Consider the following 25108-nt stretch of genomic DNA (forward strand, 5'->3'; position numbering starts at 1 on the left):
GTGCTCCATAATCAAAATTCCAGCTGCCCAAATTGATTTTTCAATTTTGGTTGAAAATCCAAGAGACGATTTTCTCAAATTTTTTAAACGCTAAAATCGACTTCTCTCAAGCTTGAGCCTGCTGAATAATTTTACGTTTTTGCAGTGCTTTGAATGTTGAATAAAATGGTTCGTTCGAAAATACGATGAGAAACCAATGCTGCAGCTGGGATTGAATCTACTCGTATTTGTTTTTTTTTTTTTTTTTTTTTTTTTTTTTTTTTAATGAGAGGTTTACTTTTTTGTGAGATATTTTCGAAAATAAAAAAATGCTATTCTCGAATTCGAAATAAGGTGTTTGAAACTTCTAGATGCTTGAAGCTTAAATAAAAGTTTTCTGAAAAAAATATGATAAGATTAAAATTACGTAGATATGTAGGAAGGTACTTACACTTATAGGTATCACGAAATATTATGGTAGATGAACATTTTATACTATTAACCAAATTTACCAAAATGAAAATGAAATTCACTTTCAGATATTCACTAGTTTTGATGTTTTTCTATTTGTCTTTTTAGTGTGAGCGATCTAATAACAGCCACCCCCAGTTAGGACACCCTTTATAATTTCCTTTATAAATGAATCAAAGCAGGTAAGTAGGTACGTGAAAAAAGACATGTTTACAAATCTTGTGAAACAGCTTGTTCTAAATTAAATTGCATGTTACTGGTGCATTATAATATTTGCATTTGGAAATCTGTATTTACAAATGCACAAAATAACACCTTTTTTTCTATTATAATTGAAGGTGTTTCGACCTTTTTTTTTTCTTCAATACCTTCCGGAACATGGGTGTTTGTCTGGTATTAGGTTTGCTTTATTTTGGTCACTTGTGTGTATTATACATTATTAGTTGAAGGGGTGTATTTGAAAATGTGTATTCGTCTGTTGACAAGATTCTGAATTTTTGAAGTTTTATTTTCATTATAGTGTGCGATAAAACGGACGTTTAGATCTATTCTCAATTCACTCATTTATTTTATCCAACATCAAAATGATAATTTTATGGCAAGAGTTGAAAAAAATATCCAGACAGTTATACGGATCTGATAATATATTCGGTTTCAAGAGCACGGTCGCGAACCAGCTCTACCTATTGTATTGCTTCAGTGGTAAAATCTATTTCACAACCAAAGTCCACAATCGTGTAAGATATCTTTGGTACTGTTCAGTTCTGATGGTGATTTTATTCACATACACGTTCGCTGCATCGTATTTGTTGTTCAATGAAAAAAACGATTTTCTTTTGATGCTAGCCATCATAAACGGATTCGGTGCGCTTCAACTGATGACCATAATGATACCTATCATCTCGTACTTGTGCAGAGATCGTATAGAAGCGATGATCGAGCACGTCGATCACACCCTCGAAGTCGATTCCGACTTTGATTTCAACCAAAAAAATATATTCGACAATGCGAAAAAATATTTCTCATTTTTTGCCTCACTCTTAGCTGTGTTGGGTGCTGTCTACATATTCACGTGCGCCATTGACGTTATATTGTTCTTCGAGGAAGATAAAGTGAGCAACCATCTCTACTACTTGTATCCTCTTCCACTAGTTCAATATTACAGCGGTTTGGGGTCGTTTTTCATCGCAACTGGTTTTTTATATGCCGTATTTGCGATGATAATGATAAACGTTTTTTCGGTTTTTGGCCTGGTATTGTATTGGAATGTCGTATGTTGTAATCAGTTGGCCAGTTTGAGGAATTGGCTGCATTCTAGGACCAGTGATTTAGATAGGTATACCAATACAGACGAGAAACTCTCACCAGAATGGGAAGCTGTTTTTCAATGCACGTTGAAACATTTCGTTGCAAGATTTCAAAAGATTACTCGGTAAGGTTCCTTTTTTGATCTTTGTTCAGGTGATTTTCGAGATCTGGAGATAGTCTGACGGATTAAATTGCTATAAGGTTGATTTACTCCAAATCACTATATATATACAATCACAATTCCCTATTTGAAGGATACCTGGTTCATCGGACCTCTATATGACAAACGTGCTTAAAATTTTTCTGAATAGTCTCGAAATTGAAAGTTTCAATCGTCAAGCTATTTCTCTGAGTCTCGAATGATTATCTTGACATTTTTTTTTTCTTTCATTATAATTATTTTTTTCTTTAGCTTGATTAATTACTTGCGAGAATTCGTCTCAATAATCAGTACCATTATGATCGTCGGCACTTTTACCTACGGTGTTGCTCTACTCCTTATTTCCATTCTGGTAGGTAGTAAACTTACCTATACTCTCAATAGTAGATAAATATAAAGTAATCTACCCATTCCATCTGTCAGCGAATAAGTAAAATTGCCTACCTATTTAGAATGATATGTCGTTGGTGCTGAAAACAAAAAATATATCTGGTTACTTGCTCACCGGTACTTCAGTATTTCAACTGTACTGGATGGGACAAAATCTGGATGATTCGGTAATATTTCTATTCGTGTTTGCCTTATTGTAAGTAGGTACTTATACTTTAGGTGTACGTGATTTCTTCGAGAATCACTTCTCCAAAATTTCAACTAATCTTGTTAAAAATGTTCTCTGCAGATATCTGATGTATGCCTAGCACTCTACTGTACTCCTTGGTATCGATCGGTTAAAGTTCGAAAGACAATATGCATTTTGATCTCCCAAACGCAATCGGTGAAAAATATTTCCATCTTTGGAATTTGGGGATTGCTGTTGAATAGTTTTGCGCGATATTTACACAACATGATATCCAGCACGAATCTACTACGTCGGCTTATAATGAAATAAATTATCAGTTTTAAATATTACTTATCATTATGCATAGTTGAAAGTTCACGTTTACTTACTGAATTCCTCAGCACTCGAGACATTTTCAAAAGGATGTTTTTAGACAGTTGTTCTGCACTGATGAGATGATTTTTCTACTCTATTGTCACAAAATTTGAATCAAACTGCGATAGACATGAAAAGAACTGGAAGTTTGCCTCCTTGAAAAACTTGAAAAATTTTCAAGAGATGTGGAACTTTTGTAGACGAGGATATAAAAATTTGATATTTGAAGAAGAGGGCATCTTTACAAGTAAGAATAAAATTTGATCAAGGGACGTGAGAGGAGATTGAAAAGTTTAGTGGAAATGGAATTACATAATGTTATGCAGATCTATTGATTGTTGATTCATCTTAACAATCTTTTTCAATTTTATCTATGTTTATTCGTATGTTATATGATATAATAAATAATTCATCATTATGACTGAATTTTTTATTTTTATGGCGGATTTGATTATTTAAAAGCAGGTACTTATCTGGTCACTTAGATATTGAAATAATTTTTATAAATTTTCTCCAACCATTATCGAAATTTTCTGAGCAAATGCCTCGCTGAAGAAGTTTTGAATCGTTTCAAAAAAGTCTAGCGAATTTTTAAAGCTATGGATAATTAATCACTTTTCATAAAAATTAGGAAAAACATTGTTTGCTCATGTTGATATGTAGGTAACAAATTGTTCGAAACTGTCATCTAAATAAATAATGAGAAGAAGTTTCATCGAGTCCCCTTGTTCACAGAATAATATATTCATAATTATTTTTCCTATCAATAAGTTACACATGTCTTTGAACTTTTCAATTCCTTCTCTGGATAGACCTCATTCGTCGATTTTAGCTACATACAATGATACGTACCTAGCTACCTACTTCCAAACCCAGTTTTACTTTTGTTTCGTGGAATTTTGGCTCTTTGAAGGCAACTAAGCAATTCGTTTGCTTTACGAGTGTCGAAATATTCTCGAGCATAGGCGAAGACAGTTGCACAATTTTTAAAAAAATGTAAGCTTGTGAAAATTTCAAAAAAAAAAAGAGTCAATAAATTAAGAAGCTTGTGTTAAAGTAACTTGGAAATTTCACAAGATAAATTTCGGAGGAATAAAAGTGTGATATCAGATGATCCAAGTTATTAATTAGATACTAGGTACCTATCTAGTGATACATTATCAAATAATCGACATTGAACTAATCGATTTCTATTTCATTTTTTGTTACAGGTGAGTACAAATTTTCCATGTGAGAATAAAACGTTAAGAACGCAGATGAGTAAGTTATTGGTATGATTTTTATATTATTCGTTTGTAGAGTTTTACTTTTTACTGATAGAGGAGAAGGTACAATTATGGACCCAGGTACAAATATGGACCCCCCTCTGTTTAGAGAATACTACTAGCGCTGCGGTCACGGTCTGCACTAAAAATTGTTCTAGTAGTGTAGTACTGACGATCTAGTTACATATTTTGGATCGATGCAAAATTCTGTGTCTGCAATCAGCATTTGATTTTTTTTCGTGATTTTTTGTTGCCATTGGAAAATTTTACTCTGTTTTCTTTTAATAATTGATGTACTTCCAATAACGTCCAAAAAAAAAATTATTAGCGAAATAAGTAGCTCTCAGTGTATACTTTCAGAATATGCTTTCATACTTGTCATTACTTTACTCGATTTTCGTATTTTTTTCCATTTTTCATAAACTGACAAGTTTTTTTACGTTGGTATAAATATGGACCCCTAAATTTTTTCATATAATTTTTCCTAGAATGCTGAGAAAAAAGCAATCAACAAATAAGAGAAGTCCTAAAAGACGGAAATGGGACGAAGAAAGTATAGTACGGGCCATTTTAGAAGTAAAAATAGTAAAATCCAGAAAGTTCGGTTTTTTCTTATGAAAATCGATTTTTATTAATTTCGATTTTTTTCATGTATTTGATGTTTATTGTCATGCATTCGATGTTTTTTTCATATACTCAAGTTAAAAAACGTCTTTAAATATATTTTCGCATCATTTTCTGCAATTTTTAGACATTTTTTTAGGGGGTCCATATTTGTACCCGAGTCCATATTTGTACCAATTTATGTCACTTTTGTAAAATTCAAATTTCTCCGTGAGTTTTCAACCAAAAAAAAAAAAATTTTTACACAATATACTAGAGTCTTTGGCCTTTCGAATGGTATATTCAAAAAACAAATTTGATAATTTTTTCTACCCTTTAAAGCCAAAAAGCTAGAGGGGGTCCATATTTGTACCTTCTCCTCTATTTTTTTTGAGTAAAAAAATTTGTCAAAGACGTCGAAATATTCTACAGTGGCTTACTTGAAGATGAATCGGGTGTTTTCTGATAGGTACTCAAAGTATTTTTAATACCATAGTTAGGATGGATCTTCGAAAAAAAGTTGACGGATTTCGACCAAGTTCGGTAAAAACCTTCACTTGGAGTTGAAAATTGCTCAGAAAATTTTTTCAGCTCCGGAGGTGCCTCTAGAGGAGAGATATAGACCTTCAAAGAAGGAGCATTACCCAACCTGTTTCAGGCAAAAATGATCCAGTCTCTAATGTAAGAACTTATTTGAGATTTTGCATTGATCTTTGCTATAGGTAGGTCTATTTGCAAATTTTCTACCGCTCGATCAGTAGCAAAGTGGAACCCTAAAAGTGATCTTTAATTTTTCTTGTATTGAAAAAAAAACCTTTATTATTTATTTTGTAAGGGAGTAGCTGATTTCAGTTTGATCCAAAATAAACAAACAATCCCGCATCCGAATTTTGTCGGAGGCCTCAAAATTTTTCTACTTCAGCCTTTTTCTGAGCCTTAAATGTCAAAATAAGACAATCCCAAACAAAATACTTATGAGATATTTTGTATAAAATGAACTCTTCTTTGGAATTTTACTGTTTCCGGACATTCTGGAGCTTTCAACAGGAGTTTCAATTTTTCTAGAAGGCACATAAATTAATTTAAACCAGTGACAATTGAGTTTTGGTCAACAACTGATTTAGATAAGTAGGTACATTTTGGGGCCTACTTTCGACAAACCAGAAAACTATTTTCAAAAAGGTATTTTCTATAAAGAATTTCATTTCATAATAACTTCAGTTGCTTAAGAATGCAAATAGAATGACGTTTCATTGCAATATTTGTCAACGATATACATAAAACAAACGTTTAAGTACCTTTTTGGAAAAATAAGAAAACATAAATTAAGTATAGGTTCGGACGTTTGCGATGAATATTTCCTTAATACGTGTATCGACTTCATAAACGTATCTGTACAACTTTGTCGTTAGCATGTCATTTAAAGTTTATGTATAGGTAAAACCAATAATACGTACGTTCGGTTTAAACTGTATGAAAACGTAATAATTTATTCATGTGTTTCAAAGGTGTCGTGTCATCGTGTGAAAATCTTTTCCAAGTATTCATGTTGCTATACGCATTCGAATAAGCGTAGAATGCGTCTCTCTTCGACGATTTTTTTGTAGGAATTGAGTTGTTAAATTTGACTCCTGGCGCAGAATCCGCCTCGGAATTTTCCGACCAAAGTCGGTCGTTTTTTTTCAATTCTATGTCTTATTTATCCATATTGAGGAAAGAAATTCCACTTGTTGAATCAGTTTGATGAGTACATATTTACTTGGGTATTAATTATCAATTTTAATGTTGGTTCTCCAAATATTAAAGAATGCACCAATTTAAGAATGGTGATGTTGCTCTGACCTTAAATTTAGAAATTGCAATGATCTTGAAAAACGTTTTATTTGAATTTCAAGAACCCTTCTGTCCTCATTCTGAATAGGTATTCGTAACGTAATTTCAGAATACTAAATGGGAAGTGAGAAATAGGTATAATTATGTAGATATCGTGGGCCTGTCTGTAATAGATATTTATTTTCTATCAACTAAGGCGTTAGTGGATCATTAATTTTCGAACAGTAAATAAACAATAGACGAACTTTCTTCTCAACTAACTTTCATGAAAAGAAAAAAAGTTTTGACCTTCAAGCACTTTTTTGGACCTGGCAAAGCCATCAATGACGCTGCTTTTCTCCTAAAAATTAGTATTTTAAAGTTTGTTTTGTGTATCGTTGGCTTTTCAATGCAAATGTGTACCATTTTCAAAACATTTCTAAAAGAAATTCGACTCCTGGCGCAGAATCTGCCTCAAAAATAATCGCACGAGAATGGATCAATTTAACCATTTTTGGTATGAATTCTCTTTTTTCGGTCTGATGTAAGTAATATCTCGCTTCTGTAGATCTATACAGGGAGAGGGGAGGTCCTTCAGGATCCGAGTTCTTTTGGGGAGAGCTCGCGAGTGCTGAAGCTTCACTAAGTAGGTATGGTATTGATTATTTGTATTTTTGATGACCTTTTAGTTTTTCCAAATGTGTCAAAGTGTTTCAGATCCTTTTTTGTAAAAGGTACTCAAATTTATTCATTAATATTTTTACAAGTAATTTGATCGTGAATTTTTATGTTGATTAAAACTCCATCGAATGAATTATTCAAAATTTTCTAACAATAATGGAAATAGATAGATGCATGAAATTACTCATAATGTTTTTGGTTTTTTGTCAACATCGTAATATCGTTCCCAATATTCATCCACTTGCATTATTTAGGAAAGACCAAAACGTTTCCACTTGTTGCATTGTTAATGTTTCGTATAAACGTTCAATTTTCATTCTGAAATGTAGATATTAAAATTTTATACTTTTGTGCTAAATTTAGTTTTGAATGTAGAAAAGTTTTTAATTGTGACGTAAAAATATTGTCTGGTTTACCTGAGAATAATGATGCATACAAAATTGAAGAACAAACTAAAGAAATAATTTATAAAAGATATTCTGGAAAGTCTCATTTTATCGTCCAAGTCATTTAAAAACTATTGGCGTGCTTTGATCATATCAAAATTGTATTTCGACCATCGAATAAGACATGACAATTATTTATGCATTCGATATAGCTCTATATGTATTAATGTATTCATCAATACGTTGGTAGGTATAGACAGATATATCAATTTGCTGTTAATTAATTTTTGCCCTTTTCTTTCTTTAAAATGGTTTCATGGTATACAGTTACGAACCAGACAGTATTCAATCATTTATAAAGACCATTTAATAACATAAACTATTCGATATGTACGTACAATGTTTTTTTTTTTTTTTTTTTTTTTTTTTTTAATACCTAATATACAATTTGTTTAATTCAGTTACCTATCAGATGCACCAGACTTGGTGCTCTGGCAGCACTTTTTTACAACTTACGAAATTCGCCAAAATGACTTATTTAAGTTTTGGTTAACTTATGTAGAAAATTAGTACAGGTGAACGCTCCGTGTAAAAATCGAGAAAAATTGTTCAACAATAAACCATATACCTTGCTAATGGTGAATTTTTTCACTGATTGAGTTTGACATAGTAGTACATAGATGTTCTTTCGTACTTGGATCGACCAATACCAAGGAGTAGAGTAGATAGCCAGCGATACTTCGGTTACCTGAGAATTAAAATAGGAAATAATTACTGCAAATATTTCCAAATAAGTACGGGAAAAATTATTCTTGGTAATGCTTACTGAATTATCCAAATTCTGTCCAACCCGGTAAAATACAAATGCCAATAGAACATCGCTCACGTAACATACCAAGAATTTTATTCTCAGCACAAACGGGAGACCATTCTAAATCAGAAGAGAAATATTGCATCAAATTTTAACAAAATCCCTTTGAAACTATCTGTAAAATTGAACTATAATCTTACCACTGTTGAGAAATACAAAACGGCAACACTGTAACAGAAAGCTGTGGGTACTACAAATGAGCCCATTATATCAACATACCCTCTCAGAGAATTAATCAATCTGAAATAATATAATGAAGAATCATTTTACTGTTTTGTGACTTTTTTTCAATTTTTTTTTTTTTTTGGGATAAAAATAAGCACGATCACATGATGACTCAGTGTTTTATTGTTCCTCAAATTACCACTTACTTGATGACTTTCTGGAATCTTTTGATGCCATATTGCGTCATTATTTCAAACTCTCTGTTCCAATGACTCCAAGTTGTTTCACACTTTTCAAGATCAGCATTCAAGTGGCTGGTTTCTCGACCAAAATGATCCTTTATGGAAATTAACTCGTTACAGCATACCGTATTCCATTGCAGCAGGATGGCCAATGAGGACATCAATTGAAACATGTATATTTCGAGAAAAAAAGTCGCGATACCATTGGCACAGAAGAAATACCCAAGGGTGCCGTATTCTTGCATCAGAGGAGTAGGATACGCGTAATATAAATAATTCTTCGCTTTTGCTTCGTCAAAGAATAATACCATGTCGAAAAAACATATGAACGAATATATCACCATGAAACACATTATCATAGGGCCTAAAATCAGCCCGAAAACTGCTCCTATATCCAACATTCCCAATGATGCTGATTGATCCAAGCCAAGATAATCTGTATTCGTCACGATAGCATCGACCAGTTTAATCATCGTATCGATATTATCACCGTACAGATAAGAAATTAAAGGAAATCCGAATATTTCCAAGAAATTCGCACCGATGGCATTCGCAACATTGATTTTCAGCAAAAGATCGTCGTTCGTTTCGTACCAAAAATACGCCAAACCCATCGCACAAAAAAATATCACTTCGCACGAATTTAACAAAAACCAAAAATATTTTACCCATCGGTTTACTTTATTAGTGAAGTAGATTTTACCAAAAATGCAGTAAAATACGAATAAAATATTAGCTTCTGTACTCTTATAACCGAATTTTGTATTCCGAGAATTTCCTATTAGTTCGACGAGTCGTCTTATTTCGCGATATAAAGCTTTCATTTTTGATTTCACGTACGACCAAACCTTGATGACTTTTACGAATGATTTTGATTTGATACCTATACTGTTTTTGACAATTAATTCTAAATAATTCTCATTCTGTAATCATTGGCTATTAATTTGTTCAAATATTGACTGACAGTTATGACGAGTTGATAAGAGGAAATTCAACGTGCAATTAGATACATACGAGGATTTCATTTATGTGTTTTTCTTTATGAATAAATTAACAAGATAATAAGCCCGGGCGAATTCGTTTCAGGTCTATGTGCTTATATGCTAGAAGTCAATTAAGGGTAGCGTTTAGTAATAATTAATTGATAAAAAATGCTAATTTCGAAGAATTCAAATGTGAATTCGTCTTTTTAATAAAAAACTTATTGATAAATTAGTTTTTAATGATTTATTTAAAAATGTCTATTTCGTGCTGTGGAGACATCAAGTATGAATGTATCAGAAGGCTATAGGTGTCCTCGATTGGTATATATCTAGGTACCTTCCTATACAATTGAATCTAATAAATGAGTCGTAAAAGAAGCACCCTTTCAGTTAATAGATACACACATAGCCCCTACGTTGTCGTAACAACGTTATTATTATTACCTATTTTTTTTTACAAAATAATTTCTGTATTTTTCTAATGATGTTTTTTTCAATTTTTAAAAACTCGTTTTCCTCTCAAAAAAATTCCAACTACGGTTATTTAAAACTTAATGTAACAAAGTTTAAATAACTAGGTACGTCATCATGTTAAGAAAATGATTTTTTTTGAAAATTCTCAAATGAATATTTTTTCCTTCTTGCCCCATTTTTAACTTTTTGGAGGTTCTTTAGGATTCCACGTTGTGGAAGAAAATTGCTTGAAGAATTTAACAGGATACCCTGTCTCATTGGCCGAATCACAAAAAAGTTGAGCTTTCGAAGAAAAATCATTTCGGAAAATGAAAGTTTTGAAAAAGTTCAAATCCTTTATTTCCAACAAAACAAATGAATATAAATTGGATTTTTTTTTTCAAAAATAATTCATCAATATGAGCAAATAACATTAGTCAAAGGCATTTTTTGAACATAATATGTGACATTTCCCAAGTTGAACAAAAATAAAAACTTGATAAAATAAATTCCTGTGACTAAAAAACGAAGAAAAAAATTTAATCTAAACGGCAAAGAGAGGATTTAGTTTTCAGAAATTTTCTTCAGAAAATCGAATTTTGTCAATGAAGGGTCAACCAGCCTGCAAATATGTAGATACCTACCGGAATTTGACCATAGCACTCTCGAATCAGTCAGAAAACTTATTTTAATCGATTTCTGACTAATTCAGTCATCTGAGCACAAAAATGACGTCAAAATCGAGCCTCATTTCGTGGATTTATTTTCAACATTTTCCCCTTAAAAATGTTTCCATCTTTAATGATTGAGAAATATTAGCTTTTGGCTCCTAGCCCGCAACCTGTCTACTACAATGGGCTCATTTTGGGCTCCTGGCGCACAACCCGCCCATCATATATTCAATAATAACCCAGTTTCTCACGAATCAGTTGAGCAAAGTGTCCATTTATGACTGATTATTGGCTCCTGGCGCACAACCCGCTCACTGTATATTCAATAATTATCACGTTTCCTACGAATCAGTTGAGCAAAGTGTTCATTCATGGCTGATTCTTGGCTCCTGGCGCACAACCCGCTCACTGTATATTCAATAATTATCACGTTTCCCACGAATCAGTTGAGCAAAGGGTTTATTCACGGCTGATTCTTGGCTCCTGGCGCACAACCCTTCCACTACATATTCAATAATAACCAAGTTTCTCACGAATCAATCGCGCCAAATGTTCATTTATGGCTCATTCTGGGATCTCAAATTTTTTTTACAATGCATACCTACCCAATAAGTGAGGAACCCGCAATCAGTTTGGTACCAGCCTCCGCAGAGGGCGGGTGGGGGGCTTCAATCATTTTCACATTGTCTCTAGGTAACTCAACTTCATTAACGCATACCTCCAAAGCTATGATACTTTGATCAAAACTTATTTCACAGTTCGAAAGGGCATTGCATTTTGAACTTTCAAATTGACAATTCCAATTTCAAAATGGTGTTGTAAGTGGGAGCTACCATTTAGAATTCTGAAAAATTGTTCATTAGATGTACGAGTACCTACCTGCCTTTTGAAAGACATATTCAATTTTCGAGACAGGATCTTTCAATGGAGGGGAGCACCCTCTCCCACAAACTTGGGCAAAACTTTCAAAAAAAAATCTGGAGTAGGTATTCGAAAACATACTACACTGAGAAAAATTTGTATAGGATAAATTATCATAATCAAGATAGTAAACGTGCTCCAGTTTTGGCATTATAGCCCAAATTACTATACATAGCTAGTTAGATATAGTAAATGAAATATTATAACTAGGTATGGTAATACATATTTACAATGTTATATGTAGTATTTTTTATCATAATTATAGTATTTCATTTACTATAGTTATAGTAATTTCGACTATAATGCCAAAACTGGAGCACGTTTACCAAAAATTTTATTGTAATTTATACTATACATTTTTCTCAGTGATGTGTCACACGAATGAAATCATTTTATTGACTTTTACCCCCTTTAGTGAGGTGGTGGGGGCCGTGGATGAGGTTCAATCTAAAATCTGATGTCATATTCGTGTTCAGCGTCACCAAAAACATACAACTTGATGTATCACATGCCCCAGATTTTTTTTGGAGGTATTGTCCAAATTTGGGGGAGGCGGTGCTCCCTCTCCATCAGAAGATCCCACCTCGAATATTGAATATTTCGACAACGCGTCAAAAGGTACATCTATGGAAAGTTTTGCAGAATTTTAAATGGTAGCTCTCACTTCAATTTGAAAGTTCAACTTTCAACTTTTGAAAATTTCAAAATGCTCGAAAAGTTCAAAATGCAGTGCCCTTTTGAACTGTGAAATCAGTTTTGATCAAAGTATCATAGCTTTGGAGGTATGCGTTGCTGAAGTTGAGTACCTCGAGACAATGTGAAAATGATTGAAGCCCCCCACCCGCTCTCTGAGGGGGCTCGGACCAAACTTATTGCAGGTTTCTTACTTGTAGACATTGTAAAAAAAAAAAAAAAATTGAGCGAAATTGAAAGACATGACTTTCAAAACCGCATTTTTTTGGTCGAATTGACATGGAATGACCCTTGAGAAGATCAGACTTTTGGTGTGCAACGGCCAAAATTGGGATTCCAAACTTATCCGATAAATTTTCCAATTTTTCGAGGCATTTGTGAGCTTTTTCAATAATATTTGGCCGCGCTCAGTTTTCTGATTTTTGTTTATGCACTCGCTAAAATTTTGTCATTTTTCCTCATTCTTTTTCAATTCGTTGGTTTGTCAATGTACTTTTTCTTTAAATTTTTTTATGTACGCGAATTCGCGAAATTCATATAATATCTATTTGTTTCATGTACTTTTCATGTTTTCTTTATAAATGATTTTGTTTAATGACGATTTTTACTTTTCATATCGTCTTTTTATGTACGCGAATTCGCGAAATTTATATAATGTCAATTTGTTTCATGTACTTTTCATGTTTTCTTTATAAATGATTTTGTTTAATGACGATTTTTACTTTTCATATCGTCATGTTGGTTACATAAATGGGGGCCTGTCCGGGATGAAAACGAAACGGTTCGTAATTTCGTTTTTTACATATTTTGTTTTTCAACTTTTTAAAAGAAATGTTCGATCAAAAAAATCATTTGGTTGAAATTTTGAACCAAGATCCAAACATCTGTACGTATCTACAACTACGTTTTCTCCACGGAGTTTGAGTATGCCGAATGCGTCAACCTTGATACTACGTTATACCTCCGATTTTGTCAATTAAATCTGCATAATATTTGTTGATTTCGCTGAATTTGATCAATTTTCTGCAATTATTCATGCCGTTTTTCGCAGCTACAACCACCAGCACTTGTGTCAATTGATTGGTAATAATATTTCGCTGTTTTCATTCATTTCATTCAGCTCATCACCACTCACGTCATCACATCGTCGTTTTCATTTGATATTCAAGTAGACCTGGTATTTATATTTTGAAAAAATATGTTTTTGTAATTTTTGTTTATTCGCGATGTTTTATTTGATAAATCGTCAATTTATTTTCACATACTTAAAACCCACGATATTACGTAATTAATTATTTTTTTTGAAAATCGATTGATCAAGGTAAGAAATGGAGGAATTTTCAAATAATCCAAAATTGTTCAATTGTCTCCTTACATTAACTAAAACTTTGGTTAGACTCCATAATCACCTAGATTTATTAGAAGGTAAAAAGACCTCTTTTTCGTCTAATTTATTATCTCAAAATAATGAAAAAAGTTATGGTGAGCCTTTCTCTCAATGTTTACCTCAAATACCAGTATCGAATTTCATCGAAACATTTAGAGGTAATTATTATTTGTCTTCAAATAATGCAACCGATAATTACGTTTCTACGAACTCAACTCAAATTTATGAACAGAGTTACGGAAATTATCTCAATTTTAGTGATACAAAAAGATGTCTTTCCAAAAATAAGGAAATTAATGATTTTATTGAGTCTAAAATTGTACCTGTTTCTCAAGTTTACGAACAAACTTATGGAAATTATCTTGATTTAAGCCATGTAGGTCCAAGAGTTCACAAAAAAACCAATCACGTAATTATCGATATGTCTTTTATGGATGATTTTTGTGAGGCAAAAGTTTCGAGCAAATCTTTGGAACTTGTGAACGAAAATACAAATAATTTCCAACTTGAAATTTTGAACTCAGACAAAAATCACGCATGTGATTTCACTCATAATTCTTTGAAAATTGAATTTAAAATCATTGATGATTTTCCCAAAGCAGAAAATTCAAATAATTTTTGTCCTGATATTTCACCAAAGTTTGAAACTTGTGAGATCAAAATATCTGAAAAGGCTCATTCAGTTGAGAATTTTTCGGAGATTGAAAATATTAACATAGTTGAGGTATCTGAACCCTCAATTTTATCTCAAGTTTGTTGTGATTCAGAAAACTATGTTTTCAGTCCAAGTTTTTCTGAGTTTGATTTGTTAAAACTAGAAAATGAAATATTTTTTGAGCCAATCATGTTTGAGTCGTCTTCAAATAGTGTTACTAGACCACAAACTTCAAACTTGATAAATTTAGGATCGCAAATTCCAAAAGTTCATGATAAACTAGTTTTAGATGTAACTATAAGTGAGAACTCTCACGAATCCAACGTGTCTAAAGATCTTGAAGTTGAAATCAAACTTATAAATCCTTTTTTCAAACTTGTCAATAATTTTGATACAAAATTTATAATCATCAGTATAACAAAACGTTATTTAAAAATGATTTTTGATAAAACCGAGCTCTCTTATTTTACTGCATTTTCTCATGCAGGGGGCAAGTCTGTATCTTTTGTAAAACCTTTGCAGGATGATAATTTTTGTGGATATAATAAAATGTTCGATAATCAATCGATTTTGAAATTTATTTTGATTTCCCTGAAACGCAAAAGGAAAAAATGTTTTTTAGATCTTTATGGTTCGCTTTCCTCTGTAAATTTATTCGCTCAAACTGCTCGAAGTTATTGATTTTTCTGATCAATTAATTTTTATTCTCAAAATGAAAATGATTAATTTTTTCTAATTTAGTGGCATTTCTATGCACATCTTTCTGATCCAATTTTCCAACTTTCCTGTTTTTCTTCCTAGTTTTTCCTATTAATCTTTTTGTTTTTCCTTTGTTTTCCTTTCCTACTCTCTGGAATGGGGTGAGGGACTTTTGTCCAAGCCTTACATTCCAGAGAAGGTGGCAGACCATGGTGTAGGCTCGCTGTTTTTTCATCTACGCGAGTCTCACGTTGGTGTCACTCTCTTTTCCCTTTCCTTTTTCCAATTTTCCTCGTAATGTCTTTGTTTCTGTTGTTTTTTCTCTTTACTTTATCTTATCTATTACGCAGTTTTGTCAAATGTTTATCCCGTTTTCGTTTTCATAATATTGTTTTATATTTTTTCTGTATTCATAATTTGTGTAATTCAAATGTGATTTAATGATTAATTAATTTTTTATTGTTATTGTTATTTCACAATTTTGTTATTTTCATCTATGGCCAATTCAATTTTCTCTAAGCTTGCTTTGAGAAATTTGAATCAGCCAGGGGGCATATGCAACGGCCAAAATTGGGATTCCAAACTTATCCGATAAATTTTCCAATTTTTCGAGGCATTTGTGAGCTTTTTCAATAATATTTGGCCGCGCTCAGTTTTCTGATTTTTGTTTATGCACTCGCTAAAATTTTGTCATTTTTCCTCATTCTTTTTCAATTCGTTGGTTTGTCAATGTACTTTTTCTTTAAATTTTTTTATGTACGCGAATTCGCGAAATTCATATAATATCTATTTGTTTCATGTACTTTTCATGTTTTCTTTATAAATGATTTTGTTTAATGACGATTTTTACTTTTCATATCGTCTTTTTATGTACGCGAATTCGCGAAATTTATATAATGTCAATTTGTTTCATGTACTTTTCATGTTTTCTTTATAAATGATTTTGTTTAATGACGATTTTTACTTTTCATATCGTCTTTTTATGTACGCGAATTCGCGAAATTTATATAATGTCAATTTGTTTCATGTACTTTTCATGTTTTCTTTATAAATGATTTTGTTTAATGACGATTTTTACTTTTCATATCGTCATGTTGGTTACAGGTGGAATGAGGTAGGTCACCTATGAAACACCCCAAGGTATATTCTATAGATAATAATCAAGTCTCACGAATCAGTTATGGAAAATGTTCGTTTATGGCTGATTATGGGCTCTTGGCGCACAGCCTTGCTACGGTATATAATTCAATTATGACCAGGTTACACGTGGATCAGTCACGCAACGTGTTCATTTTTGGCTCATTCTGGGCTCCTGGCGCAAAACCCGCCTACTATATATTCAATAATAATCAAGTTTCTGACGAATCAGCTGAGCAAAATATTCATTTATGGCTCATTCCGGGCTCCTGGCGCAGAACCCGTTCTCTATATATTCCATGAGATACATCGCAAAAAAAAAAAATAACGAACAGATGTTTGATCAAATTCAGTCGAGACCTGTATTTTGAGTTGACGTCACTCAGAAATACTCAGGTCCAAATTCGGTCAAAATCCTTTGACTAAATGAGTCGTACAAAAATGCCTATTCTCATTTGATTATCGGCTCCTGGCGCACAACCCGTGTATTGCATATTACATAGCATATCATTGTTGGATGTATCTAGTTAGGATTTGAGTTATTTGATGCTATGTTTTGTCGATCTCAACTTGGCCATTGGGGTATATAATTCGATGTCTTTAGACTTTTTTGAATTTTTGATTGGGGGGGGGGGATTGATCGATGAGCTTTTATATTTCATGCAATCAACATTTCACATTCAATAAAGATATTAAAATATGCACCAAATTATGATACAATGTTTTAATGTACCTATACAGTCTATTTGCTGGTGAGTCTGCGTAAAAAATTCGTATAGGTGAAAGATGCGTGCAGAAATCTGGAAAAATTTCTCGACAGCAAATCATACACCTTAATAATCTTGAGACTCTTTACCGATTGTGTTTGACACAACAATAAAAGGATATTCTTGCGGACATCAACTGACCAATACCAAGGAGTTGAGTAGATAGCGAGTGATACTTCTGACACCTGTTTGTAAAAAATCGCAACGCATTGAAAAGGGACATTTTTCATTTGAGATTTTTTTTTTCAATTTTATCTAACCGTACCAAACTGTCTAAATTTTGTCCAACCCAGTAAAACGAGAATACTGTAATACAATCGGCTGTGAAACATGCCAAGAATTTGATCTTCAATGCGAATTCCAGTGATTCCTAGATTATAAAAAATATTTACCACATTTTATTCAAAAGTACCTACTTCCTAAAAAATAATAATCGTATGAAAAAAATCAATCGAGTTATGCTTACTGATGTGCAGAAGTAAAGAACCACAACGCTGTAACCGAAAGTAACTGGAACTATGAACGAACCCATCAGTTCGACGTATCCTCTCAAATAGTTAATTAAACTGAAACAAACAAAACAGAGTTCTAGTTAATTAAACTGAAACAAACAAAACAGAGTTATAATTACAAGGAGTCTAAAATATTCAAAGTGCTCGTTGCTTGATTCGATGCTTACAGAGTGATCTCTTGAAATTGCTCGGTACCACGTCGCATGAGACTTTCCAAAGCTCTACACCAATTCTTTGTTATTTTACCACAGTAAATTTGTTGTTCAACATTTTCGTTCAATTGACACGACCCAGCATTTAACTCATTTCGTATACGAATCAGTTCGCCACAACATACGACATTCCATTGCAGTATAATAGCCATTGAAGATAATAACATGATCATTGAAAATTCGAAAATCAAAGTCGAAGCGCCGTTGACGTAAAAGAAATAATTCAAGCTACCGTGTTCTTGAATAAGAGGTATAGGGTAAGCGTAGTATAAATAATTCTTCACCTTTTTCTCGTCGTAAAATAATATAACGTCGATGAAACAAACTAATGAGTACAGTCCCGAGAAGCAGACAAAAATCGGACCCAATATGAACAAGAAAATTGTTCTGTTGTCTATCACAGTCGCCTGATCCTTGTGAAAGCTGCCTTTTGTCGTCATAATATCATCGACGAGTTCGATCATCGCATCAATGTCTTCCCCATACACGTGCACGATCAAAGGGTATCCGAAAACGATAACCGTATAAGCTCCTATTTCATTCGCAATGAAGAACATCATCGTGTAATCCAAGTATTCATCGTACCACAAATTCGACAAACCGATCACGTACGAGAATAAAAGTAGAATCGAAATCAAACCGTACCATAAATATTTCACTCGTTGGTTGACTTTATAGGTGAAGTAGATTTTGCCAATTATGCAATAAAACAAATAGATCAAATTTGCCGTCATACTTTTGTAACCGAATACGTATTTTTTCCTGCGCCATAGTTTCTTCAATCGACGAAAGAACGTTTTCATTTCGGATTTCCAATACTAACTCTAGCTGTATCCACGAGGCAACTACGTAAATATTTGAGAAAAATTCAAGTTGTTTTGAGCGACCTTTGGGGATCGTGGCGTGCTTGGAAGTCGAACTTTTTTCATTTTTGAGGGTAACGAACGATGATAAGTATGTATCTTAAGGGATAGATATTAAATACAGAGATAAATACATATTGCCAAAATGGAAACATAAAAGCATGTATTTGTAAAAGAGCAAATTATCCAAGTTTTTCATTTATACTTTGCCACCTCGTGTGCTTCTCATTTAAAAAAACGAGACGTGATCGTATTATACGCTCTGAGTACCTATAGCTATTCTAGAGTATAGCGTGTTTGTGTCGAAGAAAATTTCTTATGTTTTATTTGGTGTTTATTTACGTTGATGGAAAATAATTATATGCTTTAAATGTAGGCCAAGTTTTGAGAATTTCTGGAAAAACGTGTAAATGTTTTTCCAAATGAATATCAATGAATTCATTAATATTCATTAGATATATTTTCTATTCTTCGACTGTAAAATGAAATAAACTCATCACCAAAAAATAAACGAATTTTAATTCTTTTGCTATAAGTATGATTTTTATCTACTTTTTCATGAAATTCGTCAGAAAGAGGTCAAAATAAGACAACTGAATAAATTTAAACTTTTTTTGATGTTTGGAATTGAAAATAGAATTTTTTCAAATTTTGATTTTTTTGTGATGAGCTCATTTCTGTGGTGTGTTGCGATTAAAAAATGAAAATAATTTTGGACACAAGGCTGTCAGCTTCAATTCTGAGCAAGTATCAAAAGTTGGTAGGTAAGAATAAAATAGGTATCATAAGGAGAATTTCTACACAGGTACCTAGTTAGGATCAATTTACGTAGGAAATTACAAATAATAAACCCTAACACACCACATAAGCTTCTCAATAATAGCAAAATTCATTCTCGAATAAGAAACTAAAAATTCTGCTCCTTAAAATAATTTAGAGCAAAGCCAAGAAGGAGATGAGATGTACAGGGTGCCCAGAAATATTGAGTACCCCTAAGAAAGTTTTTCATTAAAAATATAGGTTGGCAACGTGAAATAGATGCATACTATGATTGGTGGAATGTTATCTCTCCAGTCCAACAACCAATCATGTGCTATCATTATTATCATTCACTGTGACCAACCAAAGTATTTTAGTACAAAACTTTTTTAGGGGTACTGGATATTTCTGGGCACCCTGTAAGATCTCATCTGGGTAAATTTGTTCACAGAATAAAATATTCAAACTCAAACAAAAAACGAATTTATCTCACACAAACCAAATTATCTTGGTATTCTTGGTAATTCGTAGATAGGTAAAAAGTAAAATCTCATACGTCGAGATATATCAATAAATTTAGACAAAATAAACTCAATTCATAATTGAACCATTTCAATTTATAAAGCAAATAAAAAGCTAGTGTTGAGTCCTATTTAACTATTATTATCATACTATACAAAATATCATCATCGAGTCCTATAACTGCTCGTGGTGGTATCTCGTACAAATCAACGCGTACCCTTATGCCGAATTGGGTATTTGGGCTAACATCCTTTATGTTGGTGAAATATACTTACATTAAAACCATATAATCATGGTATATCTTACGGGACGATTGTTTGCTCACCTACTTAGGTCATGGCAGAGCCATGCCTACACCAGCACCCTCGGTGCAGCGACTTAGGCTTCCATAATTAGCCTGATGAGCACTTAAATAATATTTAAAAATCACAAAACTCCGAACACAATTACAATTCTTGATTCAAATCATAATAGTTCAATCTCCTTCAAAACATGACATCAAAAAACATAATAAAAATTTGGAAAATTCGAACACATAAAAAGCACACATCTTTCTCAAAACGCGGTCAAAATACAAGTCATCAATAGCACAGAATTTTATCTCAACCACTACGTATGTATTTCTCCCTTTACCTCCTCCATTTATCTCATCCAAAGAGAATAATAATCTATCAGTAAAATACGAAATTACGACGTAATACGCATTTTATGACATATCATCAAGTGAAAGTGTTTTTTCAACTTTTTCAACGGATGCGTAAAAATAGGGGTCAAATGGGTCAACTTCACTGATCAAAACTTTTTTTTGTGTTTTAAATCAAAAATCACATTTTTTTTTTTTGCAAACTTTCAATTTTTTTAAATTGACTTTACGAAATAATGTCATCCCAATTTTTTAATGTCTATGTTGTTCAGCATGAAAAGTTGTCCATAATATATTTTTTTCACAACTTTTGAGAGTCAAAACGATATAAAAACTAAGTTTTGAAACTTTTTGAGCTAATTTTTCATACGAAAAAAAGTGGCAACACTGATTTTTATATCATCAAAAAGCCTTTCAAGAACCCTAACTATTGGAAAACGTTCCATTTTGAAAGATATCGCAGTTATCGAGTAATCCACTGCTGAAATTAATGATACTTATTTCAAGTTCCCTAAAAACTTTGACACCCTTTAAAAAAGAGCTACAGGGCTGCGATTTGCGCCATTGGTCATCCCTTCAAAAGGTTTTTCTATAAGAAAAATTTCAAAAAAATCGCCGACCCCCCTCCCCCTCCCCTTACTTCTTCTTGGTCGAATTGACGTGGAATGACCCTCCTGAGAAGTTTTTTTTTCGCGATCTGTTCATTAAATCGTACTAATTAGGTATAATACATGATACATTATAGTAAGTACATATACTTACTGATTCAGTCAATATTAATGACAATATTCTATTTCTGTTCCAGGTGAGTGAAGAAATTTGAAATGATTGGATAATTTATGAGTATAATAATATATGAGAAGAAAATGAGTAAGTGTAGATATTTGGTACTCATTATACACAACGCTATCGAAGTAGACATAGAAATGAGCTTCATTCAGATCCCCTTTTTCATGTGGTATAATTTTTACAAATACATATAGGTAAAATTTACTCAATTTGGTAGGAAACAAGAACGAAAAAACAACTAAAATCTCAAAAAAATGTCAGGTCCAAACAAAACTTGATCGAAACAGCATAAGAAACTAATCTTCTCCAGCCAAAATTTCAGATGTTACTTCAAGTTTATTTTTCATTTTTTTTTTGCCCAAATTTAGGTTGAAAAGCACAGAAAAATCAGAACTTTACCTTATCCCCCCCCCCAATTGGAAATGGGTTCGAGCTATTTTGAACCGTTTAAGAGCTTCTAGAAAATTTTTGAAAATCACGATTTCTCTAAAGTTTTTCCTCATTATTTAAAAAAATGTATTTTCGCTGATAAAAAGCAGTGATTTTCAAGAGAAATGTCGAGACGAATTTGGAAATTTCGTTGTTTTGATGTTGACTGGTGTCTTCTGCTGCTTGTTTACCCACCCTCCCATATCTCAGTCAAGATTTTAATTTTTCAGTTTCACGTTTCATGATTTTTGGGACACTCTGTATGCAGTTCCAAAATTTTGGATGCTATTTTCCTATAACTTGTCTTTTTTTTAGCAGGAATAAAATTAACAGTAGCGAGAGCTCGCAGATCATTTCATATTTGGGGGAAAAAATCGCATCTCATTTACGTAGCTAGATCAACTTCCTACCATATTTCATCAGCTCGTTAACCTCTCTTCGGCATACCTAATTGACCGATGCTCTATAATTTGCTCGATATTCGTTAATTACTAGGTACATGCGTAATTATCAACTATCTACTCGTAGATACTCGAAAGAGAGAATTTTTCACTCAGAGAGGCGATGGCCAGCTGTACATGTAGCGAGTAGACTTGTTCATGATTTCCATCTCTCGGCCTTGTTTTCAATTGACGCAGATGCGAAATGAGCGATGTCCAAAAACAAAACTTTTTGTTCGGCTGCAGGCTCGGTGTTAATTACTCCTCTAATTGTTTGTAATAAACCGCTTCGAACTGGTTGATCTTCCCATCAAAGTAGACATCCACGTAGAGAAAATTATTCAAAATTCATAATTAACGCAAGTATGTGAGAAAATACGTATTAAAAAATATGTAGATAGGTATAAGTACCTTGTATGCAGATATCCCATCAATGTGTAGGTAGATTGTACTAGATAGGGAAAGGGATAGGTACACATTTGCATGAAAAATAAAGGAGAGAGAAGGTACAAAAAGTTGTCGAATTCGATGCTACTCGTATACTTAATTATACACGAGAAAGACTCTATTATTTTATTCACCTAATACGCAGTTATTTTAGAGAACTTGTGGTATAATTTTTAAGTAGCCGAAACGTTATTCGATATTTGGATATTATGCTGAGTATTTTTTATAATTACTCGCTTAATTAAGAGTGAAACTAATCGGTTAACGAGATGTTTACATTTGAAAGTGTTTTATTCTATGAACAAGGTGGAATGAAACGAAAACCTTTTGAACTGGCATTCTCCTCTGATTTGAACGAAACCGAACTAAATTGAAAGAGCGAATCATAAAGCATCTCCAGAAATCAAAACTTCCGGATTTGAAGTTCATTTTTGGGTTTTTGGTAAATTTTTGAAAAATCGTAAAAAAGTCAAAAAAAATTTTTTGAGGTTGATTTTTGAAATTTTTCTTGAATTTTTTTTTTTGAGAAAGACGAATTAATGTGAATAATTTTTTTGATTCAAGTCATTTACTTCAACAACTTCTAGTTTTGAGGCATTCTGGAGCCTCCAACGATTTGTCATTTGTTCTCGAATTTTCAAATCACTCTGTAAAGGCCAAAAAAGAACTTTAGAACCTATAGCTTTGATTAGTACTTACTTATTCGGTACTTTCTCCACCATTTTTGGTGGGCATCTCGAAATTCCAGGAGTTTCTGGAGAAAATTGAAAAATCGCTGGAGGCTCCAAAATAGCTCAAAACTACGCAACAGTTGTTGAATTAAAGGAAGTTGAATTGAAAGAATGATTCACATTGATTCATTTTTCTCAACAAACTTATTTCACAAAAAAGTTTGAAAATATTTCTAAAAGTAGGTAGGTACTTTGAATTTTTTAAATTTTCAAAAATTTACCAAAAAACCAAAAATGAACTCCAACTCTTGAATTTTTGGTCAAGGGGATCTTGGGACATGCTCTTTCAATCTTGCTCAGTTTCATTCAAATTGGAGAGTGTTAGTTCAAAAACCTCCTGAAAAAATATTCTAGAGGTGTTCCCAAAGGGGTGATAAAGATTCTCAAAGGGGGGCAGGGGTGTAAAAATCCTGGGTTTTTCACATTTTAAGGTTCTACTCAACGGTTGAAAATTTGCCAATCCTTCATTTTTAGAGTCATTTTGAGTTTCAAAATAATTTTCTTCTCAAATATTTCGCATGAATTATGTCAAAAAATATATATTTATAATAATTATGTATCATTTCTGAAACTGGGGAAACATTTTAGAATACGGTGGTGTCAATTTTTCGGTCATTATTGCCAATTTCAAAAACCGAAATAGGTAATGATAAGTCTTTAGCTATAGGAACCTACTCGTATTTTTCTGAATTATTTGAAATTCGCAATAATGATCAAAAAAATGGAATTAGATAAGTAATGTACCTACTGCTCTTCGAAATATTTTCCTAGTTTCAGAAATGATATCTTTCGATGTTTTGTCTAAACTAATGAGAAACATTTGAAAAGAAAAAATTCTCAAAAAACAAATCTGCGCCCTTCCCCCCCCCAAAAAAAAAGATTTTCAAATTTTCAACTGCTCAGTAGAACTCTAAATGTGGTCTTAAATTTTCATAACGATGGCCTACCCAGTTCGACGCAGGATCTCGAATCTCTTGAAACCGTGTCATTTTTCCCAAAAAGGAGAGTGGGAAATACACAATTTTTTTTGAAAATTTTCTCAATTTGAGGACCCATTGACCTCTCTAGGGGCAGCTCTGAAGGTGAAAACTTTTTCTGAGTGGCTTTCAACTCAAAATGGCGGTTTTCATTGAATTTCGTCAAATTCTTCTGATTTTTGTTTCACGATCCACACTCTCTAGTGTGCATCTTGCAATCATTGTTTTCAAAACAATCACGTTCATTTTCACCCCACGCTACTTTTCGGTGAATCCCTCTGGGATGAAGTTTATTAAAGAAAAGGAAAATTTGATTCTGAACCTCGAAGGTACGAAGTACTCGCCATCAATTTTTTCAGAAATTTTCATCAGTATTAGAAGGGGCAACAACTTTTCCAAATGTCAAATGGCCCATATAAAGGGACTGAGTATCAACTTGTCCACTACCAACTTGTAATGGACAAGTTGTAAGTTTTTTTTTGAAAATTTTTCATTAAAAACTGAAAGTACTAGATGAAAGATGAAGATTTTGAAAAAAAAA

General features: G+C 32.7%; 1 protein-coding gene and 1 long non-coding RNA gene across 4 annotated transcripts in view; both read left to right on the top strand.

The window, feature by feature from the left end:
* LOC135847116 (mucin-5AC-like) overlaps positions 1-25108 on the top strand; it is a 321695-nt gene that overhangs the window by 243306 nt on the left and 53281 nt on the right. The window lies entirely within an intron of this gene.
* Positions 2176-3174, top strand: LOC135848648 (uncharacterized). The gene is made up of 3 exons (XR_010559403.1): positions 2176-2270; positions 2371-2475; positions 2598-3174. It is a non-coding gene; the product is annotated as an uncharacterized LOC135848648 (long non-coding RNA).

The sequence above is a fragment of the Planococcus citri genome, chromosome 5, assembly GCF_950023065.1.
Source record: "Planococcus citri chromosome 5, ihPlaCitr1.1, whole genome shotgun sequence".
Classification (NCBI taxonomy): Eukaryota; Metazoa; Arthropoda; class Insecta; order Hemiptera; family Pseudococcidae; genus Planococcus; species Planococcus citri.